Source organism: Dioscorea cayenensis, chromosome 17 (assembly GCF_009730915.1).
Source record: "Dioscorea cayenensis subsp. rotundata cultivar TDr96_F1 chromosome 17, TDr96_F1_v2_PseudoChromosome.rev07_lg8_w22 25.fasta, whole genome shotgun sequence".
Classification (NCBI taxonomy): Eukaryota; Viridiplantae; Streptophyta; class Magnoliopsida; order Dioscoreales; family Dioscoreaceae; genus Dioscorea; species Dioscorea cayenensis.
Genome location: NC_052487.1, coordinates 11,739,632 through 11,761,172, shown reverse-complemented (window position 1 = coordinate 11,761,172; position 21,541 = coordinate 11,739,632). Strand labels below are relative to the sequence as shown.

The following is a 21,541-nucleotide window of genomic DNA, read 5'->3' as shown; positions in this document are numbered from 1 at the left end:
TTTTTTTCTCATCTTTTGGGACTTTTTGGATATATTCGATACTTTTTTGGGTATGTTTGTTCATGGTACATGATTTTAGGGTTCAAATCAAACAGGAGTGAAATCAAAGACAAAGCAACCAAAGAATGCATATTTTTCTATTTCCAAGGCAAGCATTGCCAAAGCAAGGTCGTGCTTTATCCCATTGATTATTGCTGTCTGGAAAAACTTGAGTAGTTGACCAAGAATTGGGGTGCTTCCAAAGGGAGCACAGTCGTGCTCCTTCCCTATGATTATCTCTGAATTTAAGCATCATCTACTCAAAGGGGAAGCACGGTTTGCTTGCTCCTTGCACGGGCTTGCTCAAGCTGAGCATAGGTTGAGCACAACTATGCTCCCATTATTTTCTCTAAATGGTACTTAGCCATTCGCTCAGAAGTCCTAAGAAGAGCAATGTCTAAGAACGACCATGCTTAGACCGTGTTGAGCCCGAAAATCCCTTTTTAACACCTAGATTTAGGTTTTGAAGGGGCATCGTTTGTTCAGAGGTTTTCTTCTCCACTTGGAGAGCACTGAAGAGGATGATGATCAATCTTCACCACACCTTCTAAAGGGATCAAGGTCGAGTTGGAGGCACTAGAGAAGTGGAGTTAGCTCATCAATGAAGCTTTTGAAGCACAACTAAAGAGATTTTGTAAAAGAGGGAAGTCATGGCTTCTCACCTTAGTATATTCATTTCTTCTTCTCAGTTGTATGAATTCATGAGAGGTTAACCATTCCACGGTACCCCGGGATGTTTAACTATGTTACTTAGTGTTTTTTGACTACTTATTTTAAATGTCTATGAAATTCTGATACGTTATTATGTTTATTCATGTGTTGCATAACTTGGTGTGTTTGATTTGTGATAAGTGCTTGAGTAGACATATTTCTTTATATATTTTACATGCATTGAGCATTATTTTTATCATGTTTTATGTCTCATAAATTATATTTAGTGATCCTTTGTGCAAATAGGGTTGTGAAGGCCTTTAGAGAAGAAAAGGAAGCAAAGATAGGTTAGAAAGGCACATTTTGGGAGTCATTTGTGTAACAGAAGAATCAAGACACAAGCAGAGCTCATACACATGAGGTGTGTGCCTACTTCCAAGAGAATTCAAGTTAGATTGTGAGTTGGAAGGCACAAAGACAGTCACACTCTCATGTCCCAACTTGTGTGAAGATTTCAATATTATTCCTAATGATGATTAGATAACAAGAAGTCTCATAACCTACCACAAGAACATGTGGTTATCCATGTGCCCTCAAGAGAAGAGTGTTGGAGGCTTGTTTATGATGAGCACTGTAGCAAAGTACTGCTGTAAAATACTGTAACAATACTGCAGCAAAACAATGTTCGTGCAATCGAGTGAAAATCCCACCCATGTTGGCAATTCTACAGCCTGCACGGGTGTGTGGAAAAAGGCTTACACGGTTGCTTGGAGGCACAGACACAGGTTTTTGAGTTTAAAAGACCAATTTGCCCTATTCTTTGTGAGATCTTTTGTGCGACTCTTGAGATCTGAGGCGGCTAGGGTTTGGAGAGGAGGTCTTTGGAAATTTGGGGAGCGTTCTTCACTAACTTTGATAAATTCTTTCTTCATCATAGCATTGGGAACCCATTGGCAACCTAGCTTCGTGGAGGAATCCTTCAAGACATTGAACAAACCATTAAGGCCATCATCACGAATTCAAGGGGGTTTTATTTCATGGCTTTCATTGATTTGCATTGCATTATTTGTTTTGTAATTTGCCCATAGAGGGCTAAACCCTAGTATGTATTTGGGCATATGAACTACAAAGAAATAGAAAGAACTCTAAGACAGATATCTACAGTAGAGGTAAAGCGGGGTGAAAATCAATGGATGAAGCTGATCACGGATGTGGATACCCTTGGGGCTACTAAAGTGAGAAAGATGCTAGAACTACCATTCAACTAGTGGTTTGGATTAAGAGATTCCTGATAAGTACTTGTTTATAAGTAATACGAAGTATTCTTTTCTTATATTAAGCATTACTTTTGTTAGAGTTTATCGCTTATTCTTGTGTATATGTGTTCAATTGTACATTTAGGGTTGTGGAGATAATTGTGGAAGAAAGGAACTAAAAGTAGATCGTGGCTGCAATTTTTGATGAAGTTCTTGGATTGAACAAACGTGAAGATACAAGTTGTGCTCAAAGACATTTTGGGTGTGTGCCAACCTCCATTGTGTTCAAAATAATATACAAAGTGAAGAGGCATAAAGGCAGTCATACTCATGTGTTCCGACTTGTGCAATACTAGCAAGATCTTCATCAATGCGATTTCATTGAAGAAGCAACGCGATCTACCGCATGGATGTGTGCCCATTCATGTGCTCTCGATGAAAAGTGTGGATCCGGGAGTAGTTTGCGGAAGTACTGTAGCAGTTTACTACAACAAAGCTCTATATTAGTTATTGTTTATAGCTCATAGGAAATTGACTTCTGGAAATTCACACGGGTGTGTGGAAATTTCACATGACCGTGTGGATGCTCGATTTCAGCCCCTATAAAACCACAATTTTAGACATTTTAAGGATCCTTTTCTCATCTTTTATCTATATTTGGAGGTGCTCGCTGCTAGGGCTTGGAGAGGCTTTGGCTAGGTCTTTGTAGTGGTTCTACGGCCTTGATACGTGCTTGTGTGATATGAATGCGAAGCATTCTTTCCCTATGTTGAGCATTACTTTTCTCAGGTTTTTACATTAATATGTATGTTTTTATGTTACTTTTATGCGGGTATGGTTGTGAGGCTGAGTATGAAGAAATAGGCCAATGTGGATCATAATGCACCTATTTTGGAGGAGATCTTGCTAAGGTTCAAACGCGAAGACATAGGATAAGTGTGAGATGCTAGAGTATGTGCCAACCTCCTCGCACTCGAGTGAGCACATCCATTTGGAGGGGCACAAAGGCAGTCACACTCGAGCATTCCGTCTTATGCATATAAGAACAGGAGCTCCACCAACATATATATCATTGAAGAAGCAAGTGATTCACGACGTGAACGTGTGCCCGTTTGCGTTACCCCGATGAAAGTATGGAATTGGGAAGTTATTCAGGTCGAAGCTGTAGCAGAGCATTGTAGAAACATTGTAGCAAGTACTGTAGCAGCACTGTTCACAGCCGGCCGAGAAATCAGAGAAACAAAGAATCCACACGGGCGTGTGGAAATTATCCACGCCCGTGTGGAAATTCCGCACGGGCGCGTGTAGCGTCCACGCCGTGGAGTTGCCCGATTCCAGCCCTTTTTAAAGCCGATTCAGCCCCGATTTTGGTATTCTTTTCTCCATCTTTTCCCCAACTTGAGAGAGGGCTTCGGCTAGGGTTTGAGGGGTATTGGCCAAGGTTTTGGAGAGGCTCTATGGCTCCGACATTGTCATTCTTGAGGAAGAAGGTTAGTAGGGGAGCTTCCGTCGAGGCGTATCCTATACCGGATGAGGGAATCCTTGGACGACGAGTAGAGGACTCTCCGCAAGACCATCGACACGACCATCGAGGGTGTTTCTTTATGGATTCATTGCTTTTACATTCAATTTCTTTGATTGTACTTAGCTCCATGGAGAGCTAAAGCCCTAGTGGGTACTTGGGTGATTGTGAACCCTAGGATGTATTCGTTTCTTTGAACTTCTTTATTATGCTTTCAATAAATTGATGTTTATTGTGAGTTCCAAACTTGAATGCTTGATTGTATGAACATTTCCCCTAGAGTGACACTAGGGTTGAGAGTTCTTGTTGGTAACCTTGTGAGTGAGTGACACACCACGAGCGTTAGACAAAGCTAGGTTGGAGAGGGTTGAGAGGGTGAGTCGAGAGGTACAGGAGCGTCCCCTTTCCCCTCCGATGTGATAAATTCTACCTCGGTTCCTTGAGTTCTTTGCGGTTATAATAGAGTGAATGGTCTAAGGGATGAACCTCCACTGGGGCCTAGTTGCGCATGCAATGGATTGAATCGTTTAGGGGATCTTAGTATCTAGGGCTTAATTGTGGCTAGGGACCTTCCGCCTGGACCAAAGGGTTAGGTCTATAATTAGGAAGCGATTTATCACTTGGAATCCCTAGAGCTCATTGTAACTTTATTCAAGTGCGAGGTTGAGAGGTTATTTAATCTCTCCTCCGGGACATGAATAGAGTTAGGCATAGTTGACCTTAGATTTGGGACTATGTATGTGAGGATTTCCACAACTCACCATTGCATTGATTAGGAAGCATAATAGAGATTTCTTGCACTTGAAATGATTTTCCTAGGTGAAGCATCATCCGAGTACCCCATCTTTATCGATTGCCTTGCCTCCTCCTTACTTTTGCTCTCTTACTTGTTGCTTTTAATTGTTGAGAATTGAATCATTATCATACTTATCATTGTTGATACTCCACATAGCTAAGAATCGAATTAAGTGTCTTTACTCCCTACTCCCTGTGGATTCGACCCCGCTCACCCGGGATTATTACTTCGACAAACCCGTACACTTGCGGGATATACGCCGGGGAGCTAGGCGTTTAGAGATACTTTACATTTTTTTTTTCTTAGCTATTTCACCACACATTCTAATTCATATCTTCTTATTCTATCATCGTTCTGATTTTCTTTTTCTTGATTTTTGGTGCAGCTCCAGGTTATGACCCGAGGGAATCCATCAATATTGATTGAAGAAGACCCTGAGCTTGAACATACACTTAGAAGAAAAGGGAAAGAACCTGTGCAAGAATAGCATAATCCAGCTAATTTGGAAGTAGAAGGATCTGAAAACATGGCAGAACAAAATGAGCAACATCGAACATTATCCGATTATGCCAGATCTTCAATGTTGGGGACACAATCGAGTATTGTGCGTCCCCCAATTACAGCTCAAAACTTCGAGCTAAAGCCGGCATTCATCCATATGCTGCAGCAGTTCGTACAATTCAACAGTTTGGCCGATGAGGATCCAAACAGTCACATAGAGAGCTTCCTCGAGGTGTGCGACATGCTGAAGATAAATGGTGTGACGGATGATGCCATCAAATTGAGAGCCTTCCCATTTTACTTAAAGCGGAAAGCAAAGCAGTGGCTACACTCATTACCTAGAGCATCAATCACTACATGAGAGGAGATGGTAGAAGCTTTTCTAGCCCGTTATTTTCCTCCCAGAAAATCAGCAAAGCTTAGGAATGAGATCTCATCCTTTGTGCAGTTGGAATTGGAGTCTCTATTTGAGACATGGGAAAGGTTCAAGGAACTCCTGCGAAAGTGTCCGCAACACGGATTCCCGGAGTGGATGATTGTTCAAACCTTCTACAATGGTTTGAACCCGAGTATAAGGCAACTCTTGGATGCGGCGGCAGGAGGTACCTTAGGTAGCAAGACCCCCGATGAGGCTCGTCAATTCATTCAGGAAATGGGGTTAAATAGCTACCAGTGGAACACTAGGGAGAAGAAAAAGGTGGCCGGTCTCCATGAAATTGATGCGGTAACTTCATTGGCGGCCCAAGTGGAAAGTTTGAGTAAGAAGTTAGATCTTATAGCTTCGAATAGAGTTGCGGCCGTGCCAATTGCACCGTTTGTGGTGGAGGACATGCTCCCTCTGATTGCCCAATTGTCATTGGTGATGTTTCTTCAATTGAGAACGTTGACTTTGTAGGTAATGGAATGAGACCTCAAGGGAATCCATACAGCAACACCTACAATTCAGGTTGGAAAAATCATCCCAACTTTTCATGGAATAATCAAGGACCACAGAAGACCATGGGGCCATTGGGTTTCCAACAACAACAACAAGCCCCTCAAGTGGAAAACAGAATTTCAGGCTTGGAAACCCGAATGACAGATTTGGAGAAGCACTTGGCTAGATTTGGTCAATCGGCAAATACAAGGTTTGAATCAGTCGAGGCTACACTTCACAATCACACCGCCTCCTTGCATAATCTTGAAAATCAAGTGGGGCAAATTGCGAAGTCTCTCTCCGAAAGGCCACATGGAAGTTTACCAAGCAACATGGAAACCAACCCTAGAGAACATGTGAAGGCGATCACTTTGAGAAGTGGTCGTGAGGTTGAAGGGAGGCTTCCGAGTGAGAAGCCGAAAGAATACGCACCCGAGGTTGTAGAGGTTGAGAAGGGAGCAAACAAAGAGAAAGAGGTGGCAACCCCACCTTTCAAGCCAAGAATCCCTTATCCCTCTAGATTGAAGAATGACCAAGGGGATGAACAGTATAAGAAGTTCCTGAGTTTGTTCAAGCAACTCCACATCAACATTCCTTTTGTTGAGGCATTGGCTCAAATACCTAAGTATGCGAAGTTCCTGAAAGACCTATTGACCAATAAGAGGAAATTGGAGGAGAGTGCTTCAGTGGTGCTTGATGCTTCATGCTCGGCGGTGTTGCAAAAGAACATGCCGAACAAGAAGAAAGACCCAGGAAGCTTCATCATTCCGTGTAACATCGACAACTTAGGTAAGAAAATGGCACTGGCAGATTCAGGGGCGAGCATCAACGTCATGCCATATACTTTCTTCCAAAAGCTAGGCTTGGGTGAGCCTAGGCCGACTCGGATGACTTTACAATTGGCGGACCGAATGGTGCGACATCTGAGAGGCATCATTGAAGACGTGCTTGTTAAGGTGGACAAGTACATTTTTCTGGTTGACTTTGTAGTGCTAGATGTCGATGAGGATGCAGATGTACCCTTGATACTTGGGAGACCGTTCTTGCGGACTTCCAAAGCATTGATTGACATGGACGGCGGGGAGCTCACATTGAGAGTTGGAGATGATAAGCTCACATACTGCCTTGCTGAAGCCATGCGGCATTCTCTCGATTTTGATGATACTCTACACTTTCTTAGACACTACTGATGAAATTGTTGATGAATATATGCAGGAAATGTTCAATCCGGATCCGTATGAAGGATTGTTCGTCCAAGAGGAGAGCAATGAAGAAGTAATGATGCTTGGTTCGACTGAAGAAGTAACATTTACCCCAGGGATCTTGAAGAAGGTGCTCCGGAAAATGACGAGGGCTCGAAGACGCCACCGAAAATGCTCCAAGACTGTTGGAGGCGTAAAGGAGCCAGGGAAGTTGGACGAACCATTGCTATGTGGTCCGAAGCCCGATAGTACACCCTCTATGCTCAAGAGACTTTACTCATCATGCTTTCAAGCCATGGGTAAGTGGGCAACCTTCATTCATGAACCCCCGTGAGGTATGAAAGATACGCCTAGCTTAGTGACGTTAAACAAGCGTTTCTTGGGAGGAAACCCAAGTGTTTACTGTTTTCTTACTATTTAGTTTAGTTTGTTACATGAATAAACTGTTAAGTGTTGGTGTTTTTAATGTTTAGATGTTTGTGCTGCAATTTTATTGTGGGTTTTTCAAATTCATCGTGTGTTTTATGAAGAATTGGTGAAGTTTGGTCGTTTGAGTTCTATTTTGTGTTTTTATCTGGTAAATTTTGCATAATAGGGCAGGCTCTGAGTATGTAAACATGTTCAGAATATTTCTGCAGAGCCTGCAGGTTTTTTCTAAGTCATCCAGAGAAAACACACGGGCGTGGGGAATGTCCGCACGCCCGTGGATGTGTACTGTGAACTCATCCAGAGAGGGCACAGGGGCGTGCGGCTGCCCCTTTAGACGACCATGCGACTGGCGCACGCCCGTGTGAATTTTCCGCACGGGCGTGTGAATTCCTGCAGAGCTGGGCAGATTTTCCCGAGAACACACATAGGCGTGGACTCGCCCTTGTGGGTGACCTTGTGAACTACACACGGGCTTGGGTAATTTCCTCACGCCAATGCGAAACTCTGCAGGTTGCTTCCTCCATCCTGAGAAAACACAGGGGCGTGCGGCTGCCCCTGTGAGTTGGGCATGTGAATGTCCACGCCCGTGGGGAATTTCCGCACGGGCGTGCGTAAGACTTGATATTTTTCTCGGTTGTTTAGGGAAGCCACAGGGGCATGCGTCTGCCCCTGTGGGTCTGGCGCACGGGCGTGGATATTTTCCGCACGCCCGTGGGAGATCGTTCTAAGTCAGTGAGTGTTTTTCCCGAGAGCGCACAGGGGCGTGCGTACGCCCCTGTGGAGCTTTTGAAGTGAGGCACACGGGCGTGGGGAATTTCCACACGCCCGTGTGGATGCACAGAACGTCAAAAGTCGCGAGTTCTGTTTAAAAGAGGATGATTTCTCCATCTTCACGACTCCTTTTCACTTGAAAACACTCTCACAATACTCTCCGAGTCCATTGTGCCAGTTTGGTGGGATTTTAGCAAAGTTTTCCGGCCGGCTCTTCATTTTCTCACTTCTCTTCGTCGGTAAATCTTTTTTTTTATCATCTTCTTCGTCAATTCATGATTTCTATCGATTAATCTGGTTAATAATGCTTCGTTTATTCAATTGGAACAATGATTTATGTTTAGAACGAAGTTTGAGATATTATTGAGTTGTATTTTTGGATTGTTGATGCCTGGCCGTGCGGTTCTCACGCCCCGTGAATCCACACGGGCGTGCGGAAATTCCACACGACCATGTGGATTTCTGCAGTATTGTTTTATCAACTTGTTTGACCAATTTTGTTTAAATTTTGCAGATCATGGCACCTAGGTCAAAGAAGCAAGTTGATAAGAGGCCACGTGAGTCATCTTCTGAGCCCGAGGGCATGCGATTTGCGATTCCCGAACATCAGGTCCGTTATAAGCGATTATCGAGACTCCGTTTCGGACAGACTCGATTTCTGGACGCTACTATACTGCGGGAGCTTCAGCAGGGTGATGAGTTCGCCGATGAGATCGAGGATCTAGTTTCAGAAGGCGGTTGGCGGCAGTTGCTGACTATTAGAGAGCCAGCCATCCGAGAGTTTACACTGGAGGTGCTCTCCTCGTTCAAGTTTGATAGAGCGTATGCGAGCTTCGACAGTTTGGGTACCAATCAGTTCAGAGTATTTGGACGCCACCATAGCTTGAGCATTACGCAGTTTTCCGTACTGCTTGGCCTATACGAGAAGGCATTCACAGCTATAGAGGAGTATGCACAGTTGCCTACTGATTATCCTGGAACCTTGACCCCGCAGAGAGCTTACAGAGTGCTATGTGGTCAAGGTCAGTACGAGGCGAGGGTGTCCAAGGCCACGTGCCTTTCCCGACCTGCCTACAGATATTTGCACGCCATCATGAGTAGGTCGGTGAATGGCCGTGGTGACAGTACTGGTGTCCTAAGCCGTCAGGAGCTGCTGTACTTATACTCGATGGTAGAGCGCGTACCGATCCACTTAGGGCACATCTTGGCTGATTACATCAGACATCAGGGACAATATGCTAGACTGGGAGCAATCTTCTCGGGCCCTTACATTACGAGATTAGTGCTGGGCATGGGTCTCTTGGATTCGATTCGCGGGGCCGAGAAGACGAGTGTACCCGCTCCCCTGGGTCTAGAGACGATGCGGTTGATGGGCATGGTCCGCAGGGTTCGGACAGTGGTTTTTGTTTTAGTCCTACCAGCCCCAGAGATTGCTGAGGATGAAGGTGATGACGCCGGAGCATCTCAGCCCGCCCCCCGAGCCTCAGCCAGCATCGATGGAGACCGAGGCACCTCCAGCGGCCGAGGAACCACCCCCAGTGCATATGTTTTCACCATCTCGAGCCAATGATCGCTTTGAGAGGCTCGAGAATGCTATAGGAGTGGTCCAAGCCGAGGTTGCTGAGATTAGGGCTACGCAAGCCACTCAGTATACAGAGTTCATGGCACGTTTCGACATATTACAGCAGATCCTAGAGCGAGACGTTGCCTCATCATTTGTCCTGCAGCCGAGGACTCTTCAGGCTCCTTCAGTTCCTCCAGCACCTCCATCCTCGACCACAGCACCGGAGGACCCACTATATGCTTCCACTTCAGCAGCAGCAGCAGCGGAGCCCGAGAGCGACTCCGACACTTGACCTTTCTTTTACTTTCATGCATTTTACTTTATTTTATTTTCTTGTTTTTAGACTTGTTCACTCAGAAAGGATTTTTCCTTCTGAGTTTATGTTATGTTGCATTTATCGAGTTGTATTCATTGCTTCATCTTTTATACACTTCAGTTATTTTTGTTTTTCTTGAGCTTCACTGAACCCCCTCGTGTATGCATGCAGATGGTCTTGTCATCTTGGGAATTGAGACTTAGTCATGGGAACGGCCAAGGTGCTTCGGCACTTGGCCGTGTGAGCTTCACAACCCATTGAAACACTACTCCCAACGAATTAGCTTCATCAAACGCCACACTAGGAGTCAGGGGAGTATTGTTTTGATTGCTTCTCCCACATCTATTTTTGAATGATATATTTTGAGTGAGCTTGCATGAGTACATTGAGGACAATGTACAACTTAAGTGTGGGGGGAGTTTCATAATGCGCACATCTTTTCTATTGTTCTTGATTAATATATGCTCACTTAGCCAATGGCGGTTCACCTTAGTTGCAATGATTATATTCTTAAGTCTAGGAGAATTGTTAACATTGAATGTTTTCATGCTCTAGTTCTTGCTTGAATTTTTAGGAATTTTTGCCCGATTTACACTTAGTGCACTACTCACTCTTTGAACTCTATTGGAAACTCATGTTTAATGTTAAAGGTACTAGTTAGGTTTACTTCTTTTGCTAAATTTTAAAAAAAAAAAAACTGGAAAATGAAAAGAAGAAAAAAATAAAATAAATAATTTTATTGTTTATTTGTGTTTGTTGGGTGGAAAGAGCTACCACCTATAAAGTATGAAGCTACTCTCACAAGTCGGATACTAGTTATGCCCTAATGAGAGAAAGAGCTATCTTATAGGATGAGTGAAAGCTACCACTCGGGTAGAAAGAGCTACCACCTCGAAAGTGTGAAAGCCACCTTAGCGGCCGCTTTGGAAAGGGCTACCTTAGAGGATGTGTGAAGCTACTACCATCTTTTAAAATTTTTATCACTTTTGTAGATAAATAAGTCTCTTGTAGTTAGAACTTTGAGGAGTATAACTTGGGTTGTTTTGAGTGAGTTCACACACTTACACGAAATTCGGGTTTGTTGTCCTTTTTGATTCAAGTTTTTAGCTAGAGCATTGATTTTTTGTATTTAGTGTTGAAATTTTCCTTACTTGTAGAATACTTTCTTTGTATACCTCGGTGAACCTAAGGCCAAGCACTTTCAATATTTTCTTCATTGATGCACAGAATGTTTTAATGTTTGTTTGAGGACAAGCAAAAGCTTAAGTGTGGGGGAGTTTGATAAGTGCTTGTGTGATATGAATGCGAAGCATTCTTTCCCTATGTTGAGCATTACTTTTCTCAGGTTTTTACATTAATATGTGTGTTTTTATGTTACTTTTATGCGGGTATGGTTGTGAGGCTGAGTATGAAGGAAATAGGCCAATGTGGATAATAATGCACCTATTTTGGAGGAGATCTTGCTAAGGTTCAAATGCGAAGACATAGGACAGGTGTGAGATGCTAGAGTGTGTGCCAACCTCCTCGCATTCGAGTGAGCACATCCATTTGGAGGGGCACAAAGGCAGTCACACTCGAGCATTCCGTCTTATGCATATAAGAACAGGAGCTCCACCAACATATATATCATTGAAGAAGCAAGTGATTCATGACGTGAACGTGTGCCCGTTTGCGTTACCCCGATGAAAGTATGGAATTGGGAAGTTATTCAGGTCGAAGCTGTAGCAGAGCATTGCAGAAACACTGTAGCAGCACTGTTCACAGCCGGCCAAGAAATCAGAGAATCCACATGGGCGTGTGGAAATTATCCACGCCCGTGTGGAAATTCCGCACGGGCGCGTGTAGCGTCCACGCTCGTGGAGTTACCTGATTCTAGCCCTATTTAAAGCCGATTCAGCCCCGATTTTGGTATTCTTTTCTCCATCTTTTCCCCAACATGAGGGAGGGCTTCGGCTAGGGTTTTGAGGGGTATTGGCCAAGGTTTTGGAGAGGTTCTACGGCTCCGACATCGTCATTCTTGAGGAAGAAGGTTGGTAGGGGAGCTTCCGTCGAGGCGTATCCTATACTGGACGAGGGAATCCTTGGACGACGAGTAGAGGACTCTCCGCAAGACCATCGACACGACCATCGAGGGGGTTTCTTTATGGATTCATTGCTTTAACATTCAATTTCTTTGATTGTACTTAGCTCCATGGAGAGCTATACCCCTAGTGGGTACTTGGGTGATTGTGAACCCTAGGATGTATTCGTTTCTTTGAACTTCTTTATTATGCTTTCAATAAATTGATGTTTATTGTGAGTTCTAACCTTGAATGCTTGATTGTATGAACATTTCCCCTAGAGTGACACTAGGTTGAGAGTTCTTGTTGGTAACCTTGTGAGTGAGTGACACACCACGAGCGTTAGACAAAGCTAGGTTGGAGAGGGTTGAGAGGGTGAGTCGAGAGGTACAGGAGCGTCCCCTTTCCCCTCCGACGTGATAGATTCTACCTCCGTTCCTTGAGTTCTTTGCGGTCATAATAGAGTGAATGATCTAAGGGATGAACCTCCGCTGGGGCCTAGTTGCGAGTGCAATGGAGTGAAGCGTTTAGGGGATCTTAGTATCTAGGGCTTAATTGTGGCTAGGGACCTTCCGCCTGGACCAAAGGGTTAGGTCTATAATTAGGAAACGATTTATCACTTGGAATCCCTAGAGCTCATTGCAACTTTATTCTAGTGCGAGGTTGAGAGGTTATTTAATCTCTCCTCCGGGACATGAATAGAGTTAGGCATAGTTGACCTTAGATTTGGGACTATGTATGTGAGGATTTCCACAACTCACCATTGCATTGATTAGGAAGCATAATAAAGAGTTCTTGCACTTGAAACGATTTTCCTAGGTGAAGCATCATCCGAGTACCACATCTTTATCGATTGCCTTGCCTCCTCCTTACTTTTGCTCTCTTACTTGTTGCTTTTAATTGTTGAGAATTGAATCATTATCACACTTATCATTGTTGATACTCCACATAGCTAAGAATCGAATTAAGTGTCTTTACTCCCTACTCCCTGTGGATTCGACCCCGCTCACCCGGGATTATTACTTTAACAAACCCGTGCTCTTGCGGGATATACACAAGGGGATCTTGTTAGACCTTTGACACCACATTCCTTCAGAAGATAGTTATTAGGGGAGCTTTCATCGGCATCGATTTTGCGAGGTGTGCTTTAGACTTGATGAGGGAACCCTTGTAGAAGATGAGGCAACTCCACAAGACTATCGATACAGACTACGATGGGGTTTTATTTATGGATTGCATGCTTTTACATTCGATTTCATTATTGATTGTATCTTACTCCATGGAGAGCTAAACACCTAGTGGGTGTTTGGACTTGTAAACCCTAGGATGACTTTGTTTCATTGATCTTTCATTATGTTTCTTTAATTGATGTTTTTAATTGAGTTCCAACCTTGATTGTTTATTGAATTGATTTTCTCTTAGAGTGACATTAGGGTTGAGAATCTATCTTGGTAATCCTTGTGGATGAGTGACACACCATGAGGGTTAGACAAAACTAGGTTGGAGAGGGTCGAAAGGGTGAGTTGAGAAGTAGGGAAATGTCCTCTTTCCCTTTTGATGTGATTTATCCTACCTCCACATTCCAAGAGTCCTTTACGGTCACAATAGAGTGAAGTGCTAAGAGACAAACTCCATTAGGGCTTAGTTGCGCGAGCAATAGAGTGAAGTGTTGAAGTAATCCTTAGTGCTGGGCATAATTGTGACTAGGGGTCTTTTGCCTAGACCAAAGGGTTAGATCTATATTAGGGAACAGGGTTTATCACTTGGAATCCCCAAATCTTCATGCAACCCAACATAGTGTGAGACGTTGAGAGTATCCCTTTCCGTTAGGATATAGTGTGAGGGTTAGTTATGGTTGACCTTAGGTTTGGGACCGTGTGTCTTAGGATTTCCACGACTCATTAGATATCAGTTAGGAGACATAATGATTGGTCTTACACTTTAAACAATAGTCTTAGGGTGAGTAATGCCCGGGTGCACCATTTTCTATCGATTTCCTCTCCTATTATTCTATTGCATCTCTTACTTCTTTACTTTATTTCTATTTGTACTAGTATTGTTCACACCACTTTTAAATCATCTTCACTATAGCTAAATGGCAATACTTGTGTTTCTGAGCACTATTCCTTATGGATACGACTACCCACTCACGGTACTTTATTAGTTCAACAACCCGTGCACTTGTGGTATGCACTCGCAAGGGGTGTATCAATTCCTAAGATAGGTCAACCGTATGGTCATGACAATTGACCCCTAATCCAATATGAGTATTGATACGAAATTTCTTCCAACCAAATCCTCCTACGATTGCATTTAAAGTGAGGAATTCTCTAATTAGGGCTGATACTCAACCTAGGTTGAACCCTAATCTTGGAGGGGCACAAAATGTCCGATGGTCACTGTGTATTTTTACATGGATCCCTTCCAAACTAAGTGTGTCTAGTACAAGGGCATTAGTCACACAACCAAGTACAATCTAGAAATCGACATGTAGAGTTCTCATGCATATTTATACATCATAGTACACCAAGTTTGAATCTCAAACACACCAAATACAATAGAATAAATCAAAGCATCCAACTACACAAGTTAAATACAAGGTTCACTAACATCCAGCGACCTTGGGGTTTTGTTGTTCATACTAAAAAACTACATGATCAAATCCACAAAAACAACCAAACAAAGCAAAAAATAATTCCCTCAAGTGATGAATGAGAAGAAAAAATCCGCGGAGAGCTTCCAATGATGCCACCAAATGGGTGGCTTCTTTGTAATCTACAAGCTTCTACAATCGGAGATGGGGGGAGATCTAGTCGAATCTTGCCTCTTCCTTCAATTTCCACTCCTAAAGATGTCTTCTTGAGCTTCCTTTACTCCGGATTTGGAGATGGAGAAGAATGGTGGGAGGTAGGAGGAGATAATGTCTCCAAAAACCCTAAAAAGCCTCTTTAAAGACCTTCTTGGGTTAGCTTTACGACTTTGTTCATATGCGTGAAGGAGCCCATAAGAGCCTCGGGATTTTTGCTAAAAATTCCATAAAGTCTTACAGTAAAATGCTACATTAAACTGCTACTGTAAACTGTGCATTCTACAACCGGTTTATGGGCATCTTCACGGCCGTCAGAAAACCCATCAACGAAACCCGAGACTTTGCCGTTTCCTAACTCCTTCATGCTACAGTATTGTTACAATGCTGCTATAGTACCCCCCGGGCTCTAAAACATCATTTTCAGTGTCATTTTTCTTCTCGTTTGTGTTGTCGAGCTCACTTGGGCATCCTCGAGACCTGTAACATGAATAAGAACAATCAAACCACAAACTGGAATCAAATCATTGATTTATACATGAATAATATAATATAAATATGTATAAAATACACACATTTGGGCGTTTATCAAGCATTGCTTGGGCACCTCATTTTCATTGATTCAGACTTCCCTCATTTTTACTCTTCCTTATTTGCTTGTGACATTCATATTTCTCGTGATTAAGTTCATTTCATCATAATCTTGATTTTGACTTGATAACTTTGAAGTAGTTATTACTAATACTTCCGTTCCCTATGGATTCGACTACTTGACTGGTTGGGTACTTTATGACTTCGACATCCGTGTACTTATGGTACACTCATGCAAGAGGTGTGTTAATTTGCGTAGTTGTTTATGTAAAACGTGGTGTGTGTGGATTAATGTGGCTATGATTGACTTGTGTAGTTGAAAAACTTGGCGTGTATAAAGCCCGTAGTTACTTTTGCAAAACTTGGCGTATTTGAGAGCCATAGATGTAACATTGATTTTCAGCACCCGTAAGAATCTTAAGATGTACCTGGTAGACATTAGAAGTAAATCAATACAATAAAGCACATAAGGATCATCCTGAGGCATTACTCTCTTGTTGTTGAAAACTCGATCCTAGTCTTTTCAATCGTACAATTGGGGAAAGTGCAATCAATGATTTGTCTACACTAGGTGAGTATGCATGGGCACACGGGATGCATTGATTTCTCATGGAAGATGTATCTGCCTCATTCTAGCGAGTGATGGATAGGTGTTATGGTAAGTTATTAAGCTTCGGGTACTTATGGAAGATGTATAGTTGCTCTAAATCTTTGTTTTTATAAAGTTACTAGAATTGGGAAGAGGACCCACTATGGAAATTACCGCTCATCCTGGTCTATGGTGAAAGTAGTTTCAAGAAACAATCTGGTGTTGAAGCCCTAATGGAGACATGAAGTAAGTTCTTTACTGTTAATATCATGTATAAATGTTTATAAATTGTGTCAACTGATAATTTTACCATATTAATGCTATTTATTTAACTTTATGTTTTATATTGTGTATAATTGGTTGAGATCATCATGAGTTGGTGGTTGGCAACGATATTTACCCATTTGTATCGTGAGTTACCATTCACTTATTTCTGTTTTTGTTTATAATAGACAATTGGTGTTTATAAAATATCTTTAGTATTGTGTATGTTGGATACTTATTTATTTTATATGGGTCATTGTTGGTATTTACTAATGTTTGGTATTTCCCACTAGTTCTTCGTATTGGTCGTAGAGAATGAGTACGAGGTTGACCTAATTGGCAATGGAAAACTTGATGGCGTAGCACACAAAGACCCATTGTAGAATTTTCCACAATAATACAATCATCAAAATCAATGAAGATAAGACCCAAAAAGGGAAAAGAAGTAGTTATAAAAGAACACCCTCGGAAGAAGAGTTGATGAAATATCCATCCAGATAGTCCTCAATGGATGGGTAGCCACCGTTCTTCCATTGCAAGCCCTAAAGGAAAATTTAATGATGACAAGAAAATGGATTTGGTCTTGAATGAAGTTAGGGAACTTAATGAAAGAGTTAGCATGCTTGAAGAAAAAGTTAGCGGAAACTGTGAAAAGGAGAAGCTGTATGAGGCAGAGGCAGAATTAAAGGACAATGTTGCACATTCCCATAAGAAACTAACAGACGCCCCCAAAGTAAATGGTTGAAAAGGAATGTAACAAAGCAAGGATAGAATAAACCTCATATTGATGAACCAGTGAGGGCACGATTTATACCATGCCCCTTACTCATGCTGTTAAGGCTTCAGCCGCATCTCATCTCATACTTGAACTGAGCCCAGCAAAAAAGGTTGACCCCTTTGGGAAAGGGAAAAAGAATGATGCAAAACTACCATTTGAGATGATTGTAATTGATGCTAACATATTAGACGCCATTGGGAGAGCAGTAGAGTCACTCACATCCCTTAAAAGTGGGGTACCTTCAGCCGGCGGAGACAATAACCAAGTGGATGATACAGATGAAAGTGAGAAGCCAGTAGATGTACCGACAGAATTCATCCCTCCCTCAAACTAAGCGACCTCAGGGTTTTGCAAGGTTGGACAAGATGCAACAGATGACGCTGTCAATCTTCCTCAATTATCAGATGGATGCCATTCCTCCAACTAAGCGACCTAAGGGTTTTGTAGGACTGGACAAGATGCAACAGATGACGCTGTCAGTCTTCCTCAATTATTGGATGAATGCGCAAGTGTTTTCTAGTTTTAATTTGTTTATTGTTTTTAGCTTACTGTTCTGATTCTGCTGTTTCCACTATGTATATAGCATCCAAATCAAATTGATATGTTACTTTTCAAATATTTCTTTTTTCATTCAATTATATAAATAAATGGGCAGTATGATTCGTATATGATTTATATTCATTTTGTTTGTTCATAAATAATGTTAACAATTTTTTAATTTCTTTCCCCAATGATGCATGACATATGTTTGGAGTAACGAATTCGGCCATACCAGCCGTGTCCATCTTCATCCTTTGGTTGAAGGGAAGCATATGGTCCTTGATGATGTTGTTGATGCATTTGTCTTAATATTAGTTGATTCTTTGAGGAACTTCTATGGCCAGTTTAAGCAATCAGCCATGATTACTGACAACGCCCCTTGCATTTGACCCACAAGTGTACGGGTTTGTCGAAGTAATAAATCCCAGGTGAGTGGGTTATCATATCCACAGGGAATAGTGAATAAAAATACAACAATTGCTACTTAACTAAGTGAAGATGAAACAATAATAGTGTGGATAAAATTAATGTGAACAAGACCAAAGAAAATAAGAAAGAGAGGCACAATAAAATGAGAGGAAAGACAATCGATAGAAAGTGGGGCACTCGGACATTGCTCTCTCTAGGACTATTGCTTCAAGTGCAAGACCAACTATTATGTCTCCTAACTAATACTTAACGACTCGTGGAGATCCTAAAATACACGATCCCAAATCTAAGGTCAACCGTGACTAACTCTACACTATGCCCCGGCGGAGAAATCGCTTAGTCTCAACACCTCACACTGTGTACAGTTGCAAGAAGCTCTAGAGATTCCAAGTGATAGACCCTATTCCTATATATAGATCTAACCCTTTGGTCCAGGCGAAAGATCCCTAGTCACAATTAAGCCCCATATACTAAGGATTACTTCAACGCTTCACTCTGGTGCTTACGCAACTAAGCCCCAGCGGAGTTCCTTTCTTAGCACTTCACTCTATTGTGACCGCAAAGAACTCTATTATCATGGAGGTAGGATAAATCACACAGAAGAGGAAATGGGACACTCCACTACCTCTCGACTCACCCTCTCAATCCTCTCTAATCTAGCATTGTCTAACCCTGATAGTGTGTCACTCATCCACAAAGGCTACCAAGATGGACTCTCAACCCCAGTGTCACTCTAAGGGAAAAATCATTCAACAAGCATTCAAGACTAGAACTCAATTAAAGACATCAATTAAGGAAAGCATAATAAAAGGTCAATGAAACAATAACATCCTAGGGTTTACAAGTCCAAGTACCCACTAGGGGGTTTAGCTCTCCATGGAGCAAGATACAATTTATAATGAAATCGAAAGTAAAAACATGTAATCCATAAGGAAAACCACCTCGGTATTCGTGTCGATGATCTTATGGAGTAGCCTCGTCCTCTTCAAAGGTCCCCTTGTCAAGCCTAGGGCACACCTCGCCGGATCGGTGCCAACGAAAGCTCCCCCAATAACTATCTCCCAAGAGAAACGCGATGTCAAAGCCCTACAAGTCGAGGCTTTATAAAGGGCTGGAATCGGGCATCCACACGGGTGTGGGTAATTTCCACACGCCCGTGTGGATTTCTGAAAATCTGATTTTCTGCGAGCTGTGTATAGTAAATGCTACAGTAAATGCTATAGTGATTTGCTACAGTATCTGCTATAGCACTCCGGCAAAATACTCCCGAATCCACACTTTTCATTGAGGTAACTAAAAAAGGGCACACGTCTATGCGTAGATCGCATCGCTTCTTCAATAAAATGCCATATTGGTGAAGATCTTGCTAACTTTGCACAAGCCTGAATACGCAAATGTGACTGCGTTTGTGCCCCTCCAAACTATGTAATTGCTTGAGCGGATGGATGTTGGCACACATTCACGTATCTTCGATCACAACTTGTGTCTTCATATTTGTTCACTCCAAGACTTCATCAACAAAGTATAATCGCAATCTACTTTGGCATCTTTCTTTCATTTTTTGGCTCCACAACCCTTCATACAAGAAAGTTCACAAATAGAAATGTATTAGCGCTAAAATCTGATAAAAGTAATGCTCATCGTAAGAAAAGAATACTTTGTATTACTAATACACAAGCACTTATCAATTACCAGACCAATAGTGCTTGCCATGTCAATGAGACCTAATTCTAAAGGTGGATTGAATAAATTGTTAGCCCCCATCTTGGATGAATATACAACTGTTGATGTTGTATTTATGCCGATAATATCACACAAGCATTACCATCTTCTCATTTTGGATAAAGAATAATGGGAATATTGTCATTACTCCTCACTTACAAGCCCTATCTACGATAAAGATATACTCGTAATGGTTACTTCTAAAACTTAATTAATTCTCTAAGTGTTTTTATTATTAGTTTTGACTTACGCGTCCATTTTCTTCTCTAAAATGTAGCGCTTGCTTTTTGACAATTTATTGAAAGTAAACCTGGCCTTCACTGACACTTATGCATACTCGCTAGTGCATGCGCGTGATTGTCCCCAGCAAAGGATAGGCAGTTTGGATTGCCCTATTTATGTAATGCGATTTATGGAATTGATACTACAAGGTGAAAAAAATTCAGCTGCCAGTTGGTGACGTGTCATTCGATTGACTTGCGTATGCTATTAGAATATTGGTAGATGGCATACGACGCACCCAGTCATGAAAGATTATAATGCGCACTTTGAAGAGGAAAACCCTACAACTGATGGTATAAAGGAACTTGCAGCTGACAATGACAGTGCCACCCATGACCCCAGATAAGGATCCTGTTGAAAGCACAGTATTTGAAATTGTGAAAAATAACATGGCCATAGATCCTCCACACCACGCACTTTTGGAATGACCGAGACTTCAACTACCCCACCCGAGGGATCTGAAAATGTGTTTGAATGAAATATAATTATCTACTTTATGATTATCTGACTAATGTTATCAAACCCACCCAAATTTGTACCTTTCTTTATATTGTCTGTTCTAGGATACTATCATCTCTAGTTTGATGAAAATTATAACTTCCATTTTAGTATTTTGCATTAATGTTTAAATCATGAATGTTATGGACTGTTCTCAATTTTCTGTACATAATCTCAATTTTCTTTATATATTGGCAATTTTCTCTATATATTGGCAATTTCCTATATATATTCTCAAATTACTATATATATATATATTCTCCATTTGCTTTAGATATTGTCAATGTTTAGTACATATTCTCAAATTTCTATATATATTCTCAATTTTCATTGTATATTATCAAGTTTCTGTATTTATTCACAATTTCCTGTATATATTCTCAATTTCTTGTATATATTGTCAATTTCCTGTATATATTGTCAATTTCATGTATGTATCGATCTCATTTTGACTATTTATTAATTATTGTGATCAGTTTCGTAAGTCTTTGTTTATAACTGTAAGTTGACCTTTACTTTAACACAATAGTCACTATAAACTGAGTATCATAACAAAATGGATAAGGAGATAACATTTCATATCAAAATAGCTATGCCCGAACATTCAGTATACAATGACCTCATTGTAAGTAACTTTATTGCTGGCAACTTCATTTCAATGACTATAGTATAACTCCCATTTCTTAAAAGCTTGTGACTCAATCCTTCGACACCTTGGCCACTAATAAGTGCTAAATTTATCATATTTTCTATATTGATTATACTGCATTTAGCATGAATTTTACTTGTTTAGCATCTCATTAGGACGAAATTTTATTTTTTTGTTCACAATGACCTTTATTTCTGTTTTAGGAAGAAAGAAGCTAATTCGAGGATGTTTTGAAGCAAAATGAAGCAAGTTGCTAAATCAAGGCTCCACCATGACTCATAACAGACATTATAGCAACACACAATTCTCGTTATCTACACTCACCACTATCGTGATTAAGGTGTCACAGCATTAGCTCACTACTAGCAAC

At 41.5% G+C, this 21,541-nt stretch overlaps 1 non-coding gene across 1 annotated transcript; it reads right to left on the bottom strand.

The window, feature by feature from the left end:
• Nucleotides 1-5,180: 5,180 nt before the first annotated feature.
• LOC120281568 lies at nt 5,181-5,287 on the bottom strand. Its single transcript, XR_005542706.1, has one exon. It is a non-coding gene; the product is annotated as a small nucleolar RNA R71 (small nucleolar RNA).
• Nucleotides 5,288-21,541: the final 16,254 nt, after the last annotated feature.